The sequence below is a fragment of the Salvelinus fontinalis genome, chromosome 9 (assembly GCF_029448725.1).
Source record: "Salvelinus fontinalis isolate EN_2023a chromosome 9, ASM2944872v1, whole genome shotgun sequence".
Lineage (NCBI taxonomy): Eukaryota > Metazoa > Chordata > Actinopteri > Salmoniformes > Salmonidae > Salvelinus > Salvelinus fontinalis.
This window is the reverse complement of record NC_074673.1, coordinates 60,041,053-60,057,018: the sequence shown is the minus strand read 5'-3', so window position 1 is coordinate 60,057,018 and position 15,966 is coordinate 60,041,053.

Genomic DNA, 15,966 nt, shown 5'->3' with positions numbered 1-15,966 from the left:
TAACAGTCTGTGAGTGGTCTGAGTGGGGAAGGGAAAACTGAAAACTAGCTGCTATTGACAGAGAGGTTTGGAACTGATGTCACCAGGCAGGCCAAATTCCATCCCACCAAAATAGGCTGAAATTTCATGTGATCTTTTCAGACAGCTCTTACACTAAAAGGGCATTATCCTAATTTTCACAAGTTCACAATATTATTCCAGCATTATACCTCATAGTGTGGAAATATTTGACCGACCGGCTCCTATGTAGCATTTTTTTTTACATTGGATAAGAGACAGAGCTAGAAAATGTTATACCAGACATTGCAGTTGAGGAACAATGGGAAAGTAATTCTGCTTTGAAAGTTGATGTTTTGGTACCGAAAGCTCTTCTTTATCTACACCCATTCAGAATCATTCACACCCTCTTAAGCCTTAGCCCCACTTATCTCGTTAAGGATTAATGTGAGGCCATATGCTAAATAGAGTGAGTAAGGTAGTGTAATAAACAACCAAAGATTTCAAGACTGAAATGTGGTGAAAGTAGTAGCAAAAATGCACTTTATCTAGTCGTTGATCGACACTATCGTTCAAAAGTTTGGAGTCACTTAGAAATGTCCTTGTTTTTGAAATAAAGGCAAATTTTGTCCATTAAAATAACATCAAATTGATCAGAAATACAGTGTAGAAATTGTTAATGTTGTAAATGAATATTGTAGCTGGAAACAGCAGATTTTTTATGGAATATTTACAGAGACCCATTATCAGCAACCATCACTCCTGTGTTCCAATGGCCGTTGTGTTAGCTAATCCAAGTTCATCATTTTAAAAGGCTAATTGATCATTAGAAAACCCTTTTGTTTCATTACAACCTGTCATTTAAATATATTTTTATTTCATGTAATGGACAGACAAAATAGTCCAAATTGGTGAAGTGAAAAAAAAATTGTTTCAAAAAAATTCAAATAAAATGTAAACGGGGAAGTGGTGCGTGTATATGTATTCACTCCCCTTTGCTATGAAGCCCCTAAATAAGATATGGTGCAACCAATTACCTTCAGAAGTCACATAATTAGATAAAGTCCACCTGTGTGCAATCTAAGTGTGACATGATCTGTCACTTGTTCTGAAAGGCCCCAGAGTCTGCAATACCACTAAGCAAGCGGCACTATGAAGACCAATGAGCTCTCCAAACAGGTCAGGGACAAAGTTGTGGAGAAGTGGGGATCAGGGTTGGGTTGTAAAAAAATATCCGAAACTTTGAACATCCCACAGAGCACCATTAAATCCATTATTAGAAATGGAAAGAATATGGCACCACAACAAACCTGCCAAGAGAGGGCCGCCCACCAAAACTTACAGACCAGGCAAGGAGGGCATTACTCAGAGAGGCAACAAAGAGACCAAAGATAACCCTGAAGGAGCTGCAAAGCTCCACAGTGGCGATTGGATTATCTGTCCATAGGACCACTTTAAGTTGTACACTCCACAGAGCTGGGTTTTACGCAAGAGTGGCCAGAAAAAATCCATTGCTTAAAGAAAAAAATAAGCAAACACGTTTGGTGTTCGCCAAAAGGCATGTGGGAGACTCCCCAAACATATGGAAGAAGGTACTCTGGTCAGATGAGACAAACATTTTGGGCCATCAAGGAAAACATGTCTGGCACAAACCCATCCCTACAGTGAAGCATGATGGTGGTAGCATCATGCTGAGGGGAAGTTTTTCATCGCAGGGACAGGGAAACTGGTCAGAATTGATGGAATGATGGATGGCGCTAAATACAGGGAAATTCTTGAGGGAAACCTGTTTCAGTCTTCCAGAAATTTGAGTCTGGCACGGAGGTTCACCTTCCAGCAGGACAATGACCCTAAGCATACTGCTAAAGCAACACTCGAGTGGTTTAAGGGGACACATTTAAACGTCTTGGAATGGCCTAGTCAAAGCCCAGACCTCAATCCAATTGAGAATCTGTGGTATGACTTAAATATTGCTGTACACCAGCGGAACCCATCCAACTTGAAGGAACTGGAGCAGTTTTGCCTTGAAGAATGGGCAAAAATACCAGTGGCTAGATGTGCCAAGCTTATAGAGACATATCCCAAGAGACTTGCAGCTGCAATTGCTGCAAAAGGTGGCTCTACAAAGTACTGACTTTGGGGGGGGTGAATAGTTATGCAGCCTCAAGTTTTCTGTTTTTTTGTCTTATTTCTGGTTTGCCAAAAAAATATATTTAGCATTTTCAAAGTGGTAGGCATATTGTGTAAATCAAATGACACAACCCCCCCCCCCCCCCCCCCCCCCCCCCAAAATCAATTTAATTCCAGGTTATAAGGCAACAAAATAGGAAAAATGCCAAGGGGGTGAATACTTTCGCAGGCACTGTACCTTAAAGGTGGGGGCGTGGACTAGAAAACCAGTCAGTATCTGGTGTGACCACCATTTGCCTCATTTAGCCCAAACATGCTCAATGGGTGACATGTCTGCTAAGTATGCAGGCCATTGAAGATCATGGACATTTTCAACTTCCAGGAATTGTGTACAGATCCTTGTGACATGGGGCAGTGCATTATTATGCTGAAAAATTAAGTTATTGCGGTGGATGAATGGTACAACAATGGGCCTCACGATTTCGTCACGGTATCTCTGTGCATATAACGTTTCAGGTCAGACCCAGATGCAGGCAGTGTCGAAGTAACAAAAGTGTATTACTAGTACAGTGGCAGGCAAAACGACAGGTCAAGGCAGAGGTCAGTAACCCAGATAGGGTGCAAAATGTCCAGAACTACAGGCAGTCTCTGGGTCAGAGCAGGCAGGGGTCAGTAATCCAGTGTGGTGTGGCAAGGTACAGAAAGGCAGGCAGGCACAGGGTCAGGGCAGGCAGAATGGTCAAAACCGTGAAAAAATAGAAAACAGGAACTAGAACAGACAGGAGCAAGGAGAAAAACGTTGGTTCCAGAAACAAAAATAACTGGCAACAGACAAACAGAGAACAGAGGTGTAAATACACTGGGGATAAAGGGAAAGATTGGCGACACTTGGAGGGGGGTGGAGACTAGCACAAAAATAGGTGAAACAGATCAGGGTGTGACAGTGCATTCAAATTGCCAATGATAAATTGCAATTGTGTTCGTTGTCTGTAATTCCAGAACATATTAAACATGTTTTTTTATCAATGTATCAAACGGTTGGACTCATGACATGTTGATATAACCTGAAAGAATGTGATATCTATCTTCCAATTTTCCTGTTTGCTGGATTTTCCTCAGCTTGCTGGAGCTCAGATCATTGACTCTGACGTCATCAGAACGCTGAACGAGAGACTTTACTTTTTGTAAAGTTGTGACAGTGTTTCCTTGCCAAGTTTGAGTAATATACTTTATGATTTTGGATCCTGCAACCCGGTTAGCCTCAGTTGCTGTGACCACTACTATCTGTCCGGGATCTTGCCAGACCAAAAAGTCAACTTGTTTGCCGTAGCTAGCTACTAGCCTAGCTGGGAGCTATCAGTATTTTCCACAAACGGCTTGAACACAGCCCGCGACGTGGTCAGCACTTGTGGCTGGGACCGCAGAGTTGTCCCACGCTAATTGTGTCTGTATTCCCTGATGCCTGTTGTGTTTTCCCTGGAACCTGACCTGGCTGGAACTGCATTGTTAGCCAATGCTGCTACAAACAGTATGTTCAAAGACACTGCTTTCGTGCTCACCGCTGTGACAGGATTTAAAGGGGGACACATATTTCTGCATCTCAGATTTTGCAATTTGTGTAAGCTCTTTTTGTTCACTTAGTTTAGAATTCAATGTAAGGAGAGAGAAACGGAAGCCCACCTAGCCTAGCCGAGGACTACAGGGGCGAAGTGGCAAACCTACACAAGCTACTGCAGAATTCATACCAGCCTACTTTTTCTTTCTCTTCTACCCCAGTAGCTGGACGCCGCTCTGGCTGGGTGAAAGTGTTTCTGCTGTGTCGGCTCTCCACAGCCAACTGACCAGTACTCTGAAGTGATCCCTGCCCGAAGGGGTCTCCCCCTTCCCTGGAGAATGGAGCTAGTAGGATGCTCCTGGATGACTTGGGGGATGTTCCTTTTCTCGATTCTACCAACCAGACATGGAGATATGTCACTCACCTTGGAAGTCGAAAACAGCGTCCTCTGGCAATGGAGTCCTCCTTGGAGAGCTTAAGCCCGGACCGGACACACACCAAAGCAGCTTCAGCGCCCTGGGCCCAGAGGTTCTGGTGCCTTCTTCCCTGGGGGTTTACGATTCGAGATCGGATTCAGAGGTACATGTGCCTTCGTCCTCTATCTACTATCTTTGGGCCGCGGGTGTGAAAGATTCAGCAGGCTACTGGCATTATAGACCTCACTTAAAGATTACTGTAGCTCTGTTGTAATCACTTTTTTTATATTTTTGTCATCTTCTGGAAACAAAAGATGCTCTACAAGAATGACGGAGTCCACCCAAATCATCTTGGCTCCTGGACTCTTTCCAAGCATGTCTAGGCTGCATTGAGACAATGACTTATCAATGACCGAAATACCAGCTCTTAATACCTACCATTGTGTCGCTGAGTTATCATAATGCTGCAGCAAATGTACATTATCTCAGCAGGCAATATGAGTAAATTAATTTATGTCCCCCTAACTACCTGAATTCCTCTGTTGATCCTACAACTATTGTATGCAGTAATCATGAGCCTATGAACCAGAGTTATACTGTTAGCACTGAGGCCGTGTGCCCTCGTAGGAAGTCCACTGTGTGCAGCTCACCCTGCACTATCAGGTCAAATATAAATAACATGAGCATGTCTACTTCTGATAAGCTTCCCAGTAAAGCAATAAAAACAATCAAGCATCCCAGAAGTTCAAAACAATACCCCACATTAACATATGTAGCTTAAGAAAAAAGGTTAATAAAATCAATAACTTGCTAGCAACAGATGACATTCATTTTCGGACAATCTCGGACTAATCACTTACATAATACCGTTGATAATACAGTGGCAGCAATACATGGTTAAAACATCTACAGAAAATACAGAAATGCCATTGGGGCGGTGTTGCGGTCTATATTCAGAACCACATTCTTGTAAAACTAAGAGAGGATCTCATGTTAATACTTATGTTGTGCGTCAGTACTTCACAGGAGAGCCATTTGAACATAAACTTTGTTTAATTATCAAAATGATTTTTTTGCATAAATGCCTTCTGGAACATGTAAACTTTCATGTGACTTAATAACAAACTTGTATGCCATCTGTAAATACAAATACAATTGTTAAATTATGAGCCTAGTTGGTTTAGCCACGGAAAAAGTGAGGAACCTTCCCGCTATCTATGTTTGACTGAGATAATGGGTGGGCTTGACATGCCGAGAGAAGAGTTTGGATTGGTCTGCCATGTAGAACGCTTCTGTCTATAACATGAACTGGTCAGTATGAGTAGGTAATCCTTTCTAATGCTGCTTTTTTGAAAGATATCACGTAGTAGAACTGGAAAAGTGTTGCTCTACACTTTCTGGAGAAACGAGATTTGAACTCAGTGGAATTAGAGTACAATAGCTAAGGAGATGGAGAGAATGCTGGCGTTTTATTCCACATATGCAAAGGGAGTCGAAAAGAGAACACACAGAAGACTATTGTATAAAACATGTCTCCGGACGGATTACATCTTCAAACTAAGGGCAACCATGGCATCCATGACAAAGGGAGAAGCGTCCAACCATGTATACTTGTAAGACAGTCAAGCTAGCTACTTTTTCAGATATTCAACATTTCTAATTTTGTCAGAAAGTTGTTTTCATTTGATGTTAAAGTGTACTGTTACTATCTAGCTAACTTTAGCTGGCTGGCTCGCTAGCTAACGTTATGTGTATGATCTGTGTAGTAATATTATTTGTATCTCAGAGACATTTGCTTTGCTAGTTATAGCCTAATGTTAACTAGCTAGATAACATCAAATCTGATTGGTTAGCTACCTGCAAGTTCATGCAGGGCAGTAACCTTATGAGTTGGGATTAGGGTTAATTGTTTAGCTAGCTAGCTACATGTCTAAACTAAAGACTCCACTATGCAAGTAACAATTTCAATAGAATGTTCATGATGTCACTGCGACAACAGTCGATACACGTAGCTGGTAAATTCGCTCTGGCTATCTACTCCGATTTCAGAGCCCTCTCATCTGAGTGTGCCAGAGCGCAGAATAACTGACAAATGCTCAACACCTGTTGAATATGGCCGGTGTCAGTAAATGTAGGCAAAACAACGTATTTAAATTGTTGCCAGCAGCACAGTTGCAGTCACACAAAAAAACAGCCTAACCAGCTCTGCTAGGGTGAGTAAAATGGTCAGTCAGCTGTTCTCTCATCTGTGTCTGGAATTAGCTAGCAAGCTAGCTTGGATGCTTGACTGCTGTTGTTAGGTCAGAAGACTCGGATCAACCCTACTCCTCGGCCAGAGCATCCAGTGTGCGCTTTGAACACTCCAAGAGCAAAGCGCTCTAGAATTTACTTACGGACAATCTGACAATGCTTTGTGTTTACGAACGCCCAGAGCACACTCTGGTACTCCAGATTGAATATACAAACACACCCGTAGTATAAACCAAGCTTTTGTCTTGAAATCTTTGGTTGTTTAGTACATGGTCTCACATGTGAATCCCGAAAGAGGTGGGTGGGGCTAAGGCTTAAGATGGTGTGAACGATGCTGAATACGTGTAGACAAAGAAGAGCTTTCCGGTAGGTTTACCAAAACATTCAAAGGCCATTTTCTCAAACTTTCAAAGCAGAATTACTTTCCCATTTTTCATCAACTGTAGTGTGTGATATATCATTTTTTATTTCTGAGTCCCTACTTTTATCCAATTTAAAATGTTGCTACATAAGACCGAATCAAACTGGTTGGTCACCTATGAGTGAAATTCTTGATAATGTATGTGATATCAACAGAGGTATATTTTCTGGCTATTTCAATATTGACTGGCTTTCATCAAGCTGCCCACTCGAGAAAAAGCTTCAAACTTTAACCAGTGAGAGCAACCTGGCTCAGGTTATCAGTCAATCTACCAGGGTAGTAACATACAGCACAGGACTGAAATCATCAACATGTATTGATCACAACTTTACTAATGATGCAGACATTTTCTTTAAAGCAGTATTCAAAACCATTGGATGTAGTGATCACAATATAGTAACCATACCCAGTGGTATTACTTAAGTACTACTTAAGTAGTTTTTTGGGGGTATCTGTATATTATTATTTATATTTTTGACTACTACTTTTTCCCTGTCTACATTCCTGAAGAAAATATTGTACTTTTTACTGCATACATTTACCTGACACACAAAAGTCCTTGTTATATTTTGAATGCTTAGCAGGGCAGGAAAATGGTTCAATTTACACACATTTGTAATTGATGTCTGTGTTGGAGTGTTCCCCTGGCTATCCGTCAATAAAATAAAATAATAAAATGGTGCCATCTGGTTTGCTTAATATAAGGAATTTGAAATAATTTATACTTCTACTTTTACTTTTGATACTTAAGTATATTTTAAACCAAATGCTTTTAGACTTTTACTCAAGTAGTATTTTACTAGGCAACTTTTACTTTTACTTAAGGTCCAAAGGCTGGGCCTAATATAGTGTATAAGAGGTCACACAATAAGTTTTGCAGTAATTCTTAGGTTGATGATGTAAAGAATATGTGCTAGTCTGTGGTGTGTAATGAGGAGAAACCAGTTAATGCACTTTCATTTATGAAATGTCTTATTCCAGTTACTAATAAGCATGCATCTTTTAAGAAAATGAGTGTAGAAGCTGTCAAATTGGAATGAAGAGGAATTGAAAAATGGTATTATTGAAAGGGATGAGGCAACAGGTATGGCAAATAAGTCTGGCTGCACAAGCGATTGGCAAACAAACTGCAAATTGAGAAACTGAATAAAAAGAACTACACTATGAATCAAAGATAAATGATACAAAGGATGATAGTAAAAAGATTTGGAACACCTTAAATTAAATTTTGGGCAAAAAGGCAAACTCAGCTCCGTCAATCATTGAATCTGATGGCTCCTTCATCACACAACCCACTGATATTGCCAACTGCTTTAATACTTTTTTCGTTGGTAAGATTAGCAAACTTAGGCATGACATGCCAACAACAAACGCCGACACCACACATCCAAGTATAACTGACTACATTATGAACGACAAGCACTGGGATTTTGAATTCCGTAAAGTGAATGTGGAAGAGGTGAAAAATGTTTTGTTGTTTTATCAACAATGATCAGCCACCGGGTTCAGACAACTTGAATAGAAAATTACTGAGGATAATAGCGGAAGATATTACCACTCCTATTTTCCTTATTGTCAATCTAATCCTACTAGAAACTGTGTGCACTCAGACACACTGACTTTACTATGTATGCGGGTGGCTCAACACTATATGTCAGCTACTACAGTGACGAAAATGAATGAAGACTTAACAAAGAGCTGCAGTTAGTTTTGAAATGGGTGGCAAAAAATAAGTTAGTCCTAAATGTTTCAAAACTAAAAGCATAGTATTTGGAACAAATCATTCACTAAACCCTAAATCTTGTAATGAACACGTGGTAATTGAGCAAGTTGAGGTGACTAAACTGCTTGGAGTAACCCTGCATTGTAAACTGTCATGGTCAAAACATGTTGATACAACAGTAGCTAAGATGGGGAGAAGTCTGTCCATAATAAAGCGCTGCTCCGCCTTCTTAACAACACTATCAACAAGGCAGGTCCCACAGGCCTTAGTTTTGTCAAACCTGGACTACTGTTCAGTCGTGTGGTCAGGTGCCACAAAGAGGAACTTATGAAAATTACAATTGGCTCAGAACAAGGCAGCACAGTAGAGCTAACATTAATAATATGCATGTCAATCTCTCATTGCTCAAAGTGGAGGAGAGATTGACTACATCACAAATTATTTTTATAAGAAGTGTTGACAAGCTGAATGCAAAGAACTCTGTTTTAACTACTAGCACACAGCTCGGACACTCATTAATACCCCACAAGACATGCCACCCGAGGTCTCTTCACAGTCCCCAAGTCCAGAACAGACTATGGGAGGTGTGCAGTACTAGATGGAATTGTATTCCACATCAGGTAACGGATGCAAGCAGTAGAATCAGATAAAAAAAATATTTAAAAAAAAAAGATAAAAATACAACTTATGGAACAGCGGGTACTGAGAAGAGACACACACAGGTACAGACACATGCGTACGCAACAAAACAGTATCACACGTACTATACACATGTACATTGTAATATTGTTGTATGCCGTTATTATACACTTTGCATTGTAGATACAGTGTATGTAGTGGTGTAATAATATTATATGATGTACTGTATTATCTATTGTTTTATGTATTATGTAAGTGCCTTAATGTGTTTGGACTCCAGGAAGAGTAGCTGCTGCCTTTCTTATATAAAAATACAAATGTCATAAAATGTATATAATTGGGATTTTAAACAATTCGTTTATGTACTCTACAGGCTACGTATTCTATGTTTGACCCTCCGTGGAAATCGAATTAGCATAATATAAAAATCCCCATAAAAATCTGTCAGTTCAAGTTAGAATGTTTTTTTGGGGCCATTGGATGCGTCTCAATCCACCGCATCCACCAATGTCGCACTTCCGCATCTGCAGTGAAAGGTGAAGGAGCTAGAGTGGTGTTTGTCAGACCATGAGACATCCCGAAAATGGGTCTTCTGATATTGTTTGTAGCGTCTGATAGTTTGTAGGTTAAGCCAGCAAACTCTTATGACTCTTCTATGGAACGATGAGACTCTCACAAATAAAATGGTGTTCACCGTTTTGCTGTACTACCCCCACAAGCGTCTTGGGACTTGTCTGTAGTCGGTACTGCTGAACTTCTGTCTGTAGCGTCCGAACATGTTTGGGCTACACACTAATATGTGGACACCCACATGTCGGTTGATTTTCTCTAGGAATGTCTGAAGGTCACCCGGTACCAGTTGATGTTTTTTCTATTAATACTGTACAATTTTGGTATTTGATATTTTATTAGGATGCCATTAGCTGTTGAAAAAGCAGCAGCTACTCTTCCTGGGGTCCAAACAAAACATGAAACATAATACAGCATTGCATAATGCAGAACATCAATAGACAAGAACAGCTCAAGGACAGAACTACATACATTCTTTAAAAAGGCACACGTAGCCTACATATCAATGCATACACTCAAACTATCTAGGTCAAATAGGGGAGAGGCATTGTGCCAAGAGGTGTTGCTTTATCTATTTTTTTTAAACCAGGTTTGCTGTTTATTTGAGCAATATCAGATAGAAGGATATTAAAATATTACAACCAACTAATTGCAGCATTACCTCAAAAATAGAATAGGCAAGTGGAAGGGGGAGAAAGTAAGGAACCTGTCTTTCAGCCCTGCATTAACCTTTTCTCAATAGGGGGTGCTGTTTGCACTTTGTAATAATTTCGTTCCCAAATTAAACTGCCTCGTACTCAATTCTTGCTCGTACAATATGCATATTATTATTACTATTGGATAGAAAACACTCTCTAGTTTCTAAAACCGTTTGAATTATATCTCTGAGTAAAACAGAACTCGAGTTGGAGCAAATTTCCTATGAGGAAGTGAGAAATCTGAAATCTGCAGGCTGTTCTGAGGTCGGTTTATTAATTTGCATGTCTTCTATTGGTTGAGATGCACTGTATATGCCTTCCCCTGGATGTCAGCAAATAGTGAGAATTGGAATGGAGTTGCTAGGCAGATCTGAGGCCTTATAAATGGGCTGGCAACGTGGGGTCCTCTCTTTCTTCTCTTCGCCATGACGCAAGACAGACCTCAGGATGGCGTTCTAGAAAGCTCCCGTTATAGCCCTTAGATATATCCGGCTCTGATTTTATTCGATATAGGTGTTAAAGACATCATAATGTTGTTATTTTAAACCGAGTTATATCAGTTTATCAGTATATTGCGATTTTTGGGTATTTATTTGTGCTGCGTTCTAGGGAGTTGGGCACGTCTGGCCCACATGGCTAATGTTTACTGCTAATTCCAAAGTTGAAGGCGACAATCTAAAACCGAGCAATGATTCTTTTGGAAAAAGGACAACTTGCCCAAGATTCTGATTTATGATGTTAATTCGTTGTTCTGTTGAAAAATGTAAAACTCATATTCCGCCATTAATTTTGGTGCAGTCTCGCTTTAACGCATGCTGTATGTCGTAGTAACGTTAATTTTAAAAATCTAACACAGCGATTGCATTAAGAACTAATGTATCTTTCATTTGCTGTCCAACCTGTATGTTTTTGTCAAGTTTAAATTTAGTTACTGATTAGATTAGGTGCCTCTCCCAAGATTTCTCCCAACATATTGTTGGCAGCTTGGCTACTATTCTCTTTGTATAACCACGATTTGTGCCGCTAAATATGCACATTTTCGAACAAACTCTATATGTATTGTGTAATATGATGTTATAGGACTGTCATCTGAAGATGTTTGAGAAGGTTAGTGAAAAAATGTATATCTTTTGCTGGTTTATTCGTTATTGCTATTGTTGGCTTGAATCAATGCTGTTGTGTGGTTGGCTATTGTAGTAAGCTAATATAATGCTATATTGTGTTTTCGCTGTAAAACACTTAAAAAATCTGAAATATTGGCACAAGAAGTCTGGCTCATCCTTGGGAGCAATTTCCAAATGCCTGAAGGTACCGCGTACTACAAACAATAGTAAGCATGTATAAACAACATAAGACCACGCAGCCGTCATACCGCTTAGGAAGGAGACGCGTTCTGTCTCCTAGAGATGAACGTATGTTGGTGGGAAAAGTGAAAATCAATCCCAGAACAACAGCAAAGGACCTTGTGAAGATGCTGGAGGAAACAGGTACAAAAATATCTATATCCACAGCAAAACGAGTCCTATATCGACATAACCAGAAAGGACGCTAGGCAAAGGAAGAAACCACTGCTCCAAACACGCCATAAAAAAGTCAGACTAAGGTTTGCAACTGCACATGGGGACAAAGATCGTACATTTTGGAGAAATGTCCTCTGGTCTGACGGAAAAAAATAGAACTGTTTGGCCATAATGACCATTGTTATGTTTGGAGGAAAAAGGGGAGGCTTGCACGCTGAAGAACACCATCTCAACCGTGTAGCACGGGGGTGTAGCACATCATGTTGTGGGGGTACTTTGCTGCAGGAGGGACTGGTGCACTTCACAAAATAGATGGCATCATAATGAGGGAAAATTATGTGGATATATTGAAGCAACATCTCAAGATATCGGTCAGGAAGTTAAACACAGACTGTAGATTTGCAACACTGAACATAAACAGAAGCAGAGCTAAAAACATGCCAATAAGTTACCAGTCTAAAAGTATTGAAACTGACAGCATCACTAGCCCTTTGCCCATGCTTTGACCAGTAGCCCATTCTGGTAGTTTACGAGGAGGCAGGCAATGGTGTAGAGCTGGTTGATGCTCCCAGTTGATGGGGAGAGGGATGACAGTGTTAAAACCTCTAGAAGCTAGGGAGCAGAATTTTTATGTTTGGAAAAATAACTTCCCATTGTAAGCTGCCTATTTCTCAGGTCCAGATGCTAGAATATGCTAGAATTGACAGAGTAGAATAGAAAATACTCTAAAGTTTCCAAAACTGTCAAAATGTTGTCTGTGAGTATAACAGAACTGATTTTGCAGGCAAAAACCTGAGGAAATCCAACCCGGAAGTGACTCTTATTTTGAAAAATCACTGTTCCATTGCCTGCCTTTCGTCCATTTAAAGGGATATCAACTAGATTTATTTTCCTGTGGCTTCGTCAGGGTGTGTACAGTCTTTAGACATAGTTTCAAGCTTTTATTCTTAAAAATGAGCGAGATTTATCAAAACACGTCAGTGGATAGGCGGATGTCCCTCCATTAGTTGATGCACGCGACACTGGTTGCTCGACATTTTCTTTCTCTCCAGTACTGAATAGTTTACAGTCCGGTTTAAATATTATCGATTATTGATGTTAAAAACAACCTGAGGATTGATTATTAAAAACGTTTGACATGTTTCTACGAACTTTACGGACACTATTTGGAATTTGCGTCAAGCCTTGATGACCTGCCTAAGGCTGTGGAATACTGAACATAACGCGCCAAACAAATTGAGTTTTTTTTATATAAAAATGATCTTTATCGAACAAAAGGAACATGTATTGTATAACTGGGAGTCTCGTGAGTGCAAACATCCGAAGATCATCAAAAGGTAAGCGATTAATTATATTTATTTTCTGGCTTTCGTGACCAATCCACATTGCTGCTAGGTGTTCTTAATGTTTTGTCTAGTGATCGATAACCTCACAAACGCTTGGATTGCTTACGCTGTAAAGCATATTTTCACGACAGGTGGATTAACAACAAGCTAAACTGTGTTTTGCTATATTGCACTTGTGATTTCGTGATTATAAATATTTTTAGAAATTCTTTTTGAATTTGGTGCTCTGCAATTCAGCGGTTGTTTACGAAAATGATCCCGCTAAAGGGATCCGTGCGTCAAGAAGTTTTTAAGCAGTTTGTGCTCCTTCACTCTGCGAATCAGCTGCTCCACAAGAACCCTCAGCCGAGTAATGGATTGTCTCCCTGACGTTTGCTGCTGACATCTCTGTGCTCTCTTTAAGAGGAAAGCCTTTCTGTAGACCGTGCAGGGCACACAATCGTCCACAGTGAAACTTTGTCCACCATTATGGTCATCCCTGGTTTTAGCAGAGACACAATGCCGGACTACTTCAGGGTCTCCTTTTTGCTGACAGAGCAAGCGTGAAGGGCTGAAACAAAGGTGATTTCACCATGTGGTGCCATGTCAATCATCCCCTTGGAGGTGCAGTGGAACTTGTAAGTTAAGATCCCTTCTCTCTGAAGCAGGAAAGAAGATAGCGTTTGGTAATGCAACTCTGTGCAGTCTGTCAACACTTGTGTGTCTGGGTATTCCTTGAATTCCTCTGGCAAGTGAGCCTTGACTGCTTCCTTGGACATCCAGATACACACTGACCCAAGAAATGTGTAAATAAAGTTGCCCACGTTGTGGCTCACTGTCAACTGGTGGATTTTGAATCTATGGGCCAGATCCCTCTACTTCAGACCCAGTGAAATATGAGTCATGAAAAGGTAGATAGATCATGCACCTATAACAGTGAATAATTCATCTTCTCTCCCTAACCCAGGAGTACTCATTATCATTATTGGTTTAAAGTAGCTTCAAGCTTGTCAGAGGCATTTAGCCTTTCTGTGTTTGTCTAAGGATCACGTTAGCTTTGATTATTATTATTACTGAAAACATACAGTACCAGTTAAAGGTTTGGACACACCTACTCATTCCAGGGTTTTTCTTTTTTAATTTGACTACATTCTACATTGTAGAATAATAGTGAAGACATCAAAACTATGAAATAAGGCATATGGAATCATGTAGTAACCAAATAATTTTTAAACAAATCAAAACATATTTATATTTGAAATTCTTCAAAGTAGCCACCCTTTGCCTTGATGACAGCTTTGCACACTTGACACTCTCAACCAGCTTCATGAGGTAGTCACCTAGAATGCATTTCAATTAACAGGTGTGCCTTTTAAATATTTCCGTCTTAATGCATTTGAGCCAATTAGTTGTCTTGTGACAAGGTAGGGGTGGCATAGAGAAGATAGCCCTATTTGGTAAAAGACCAAGTCCATATTATGGCAAGAACAGCTCCAATAAAGAGAAAAGACAGTCAATCATTACTTTAAGACATGAAGGTCACACAATCTGGAAAATTTCAAGAACTTTTAAAGTGCAGTCGCAAAAACCATCAAGCGTTATGATGAAACTGGCTCTCATTAGGACCGCCACAGGAAAGGAAGACCCAGAGTTACCTCTGCTGAGGACAAGTTCATGAGCGTTAACTGCACCTCAGATTGCAGCCCAAATAAATACTTCACAGAGTTCAAGTAACAGACACATCTCAACATCAACTGTTTAGAGGAGACTGCGTGAATCAGCCCTTCATGGCAGAATTGCTGCAAAGAAACCAATACTGAAGGACGCCAATAATAGGAAGAGACAAGCTTGGGCCAAGAAACACGAGCAATGGACATTTGACCGGTGGAAATCTGTCCTTTGGTCTGATGAGTCCAAATTTGAGATTTTTGGTTCCAACCGCCATGTCTATGTGAGACGCAGAATAGGTGAACGAATGATCTCCGCATGTGTGGTTCCCACCCTGAAACATGGAGGAGGAGGTGTGAAGGTGTGGGGGTGCTTTGCTGGTGACACTGTCAGTGAATTATTTGGAATTCAATGCACACTTAACCAGCATGGCTACCACAGCATTCTGCAGCGATACGCCATCCCATCTGGTGTGCGCTTAGTAGGACTATCATTTGTTTTTCAACAGGACAATGACCCAACACACCTCCAGGCTGTGTACGGGCTATTTGACCAAGAAGGAGAGTGATGGAGTGCTGCATCAGATGACCTGGTCTGCACAGTCACGGGACCTCAACGCAATTGAGATGGTTTTGGATGAGTTGGACCACAGAGTGAAGGAAAAGCAGCCAACAAGTGCTCAGCATATGTGGAAACTCTTTCAAGACTGTTGGTAAAGCATTCCAGGTTAAGCTGGTTGAGAGAATGCCAAGAGTGTGCAAAGCTGTCATCAAGGGGCTCCCGAGTGGTGCAGCGGACCTACAGCTGCACCATCGAGAGCATCCTGACTGGTTGCATCACTGTCTGGTATGGCAACTGCTCTGCCTCCAACCGCAAGGCACTACAGAGGGCCAAGCTTCCTGCCATCCAGGACCTCTATATCAGCCGGTGTCAGGGGAAGGCCCTAAAAATTGTCAAAGACTCCAGCCACCCTAGTCATACACTGTTCTCTCTTCTCCCGAATGGCAAGCGGTACCGGAGCACCAAGTCTAGGTTCAAAAGGCTTCTTTACAGC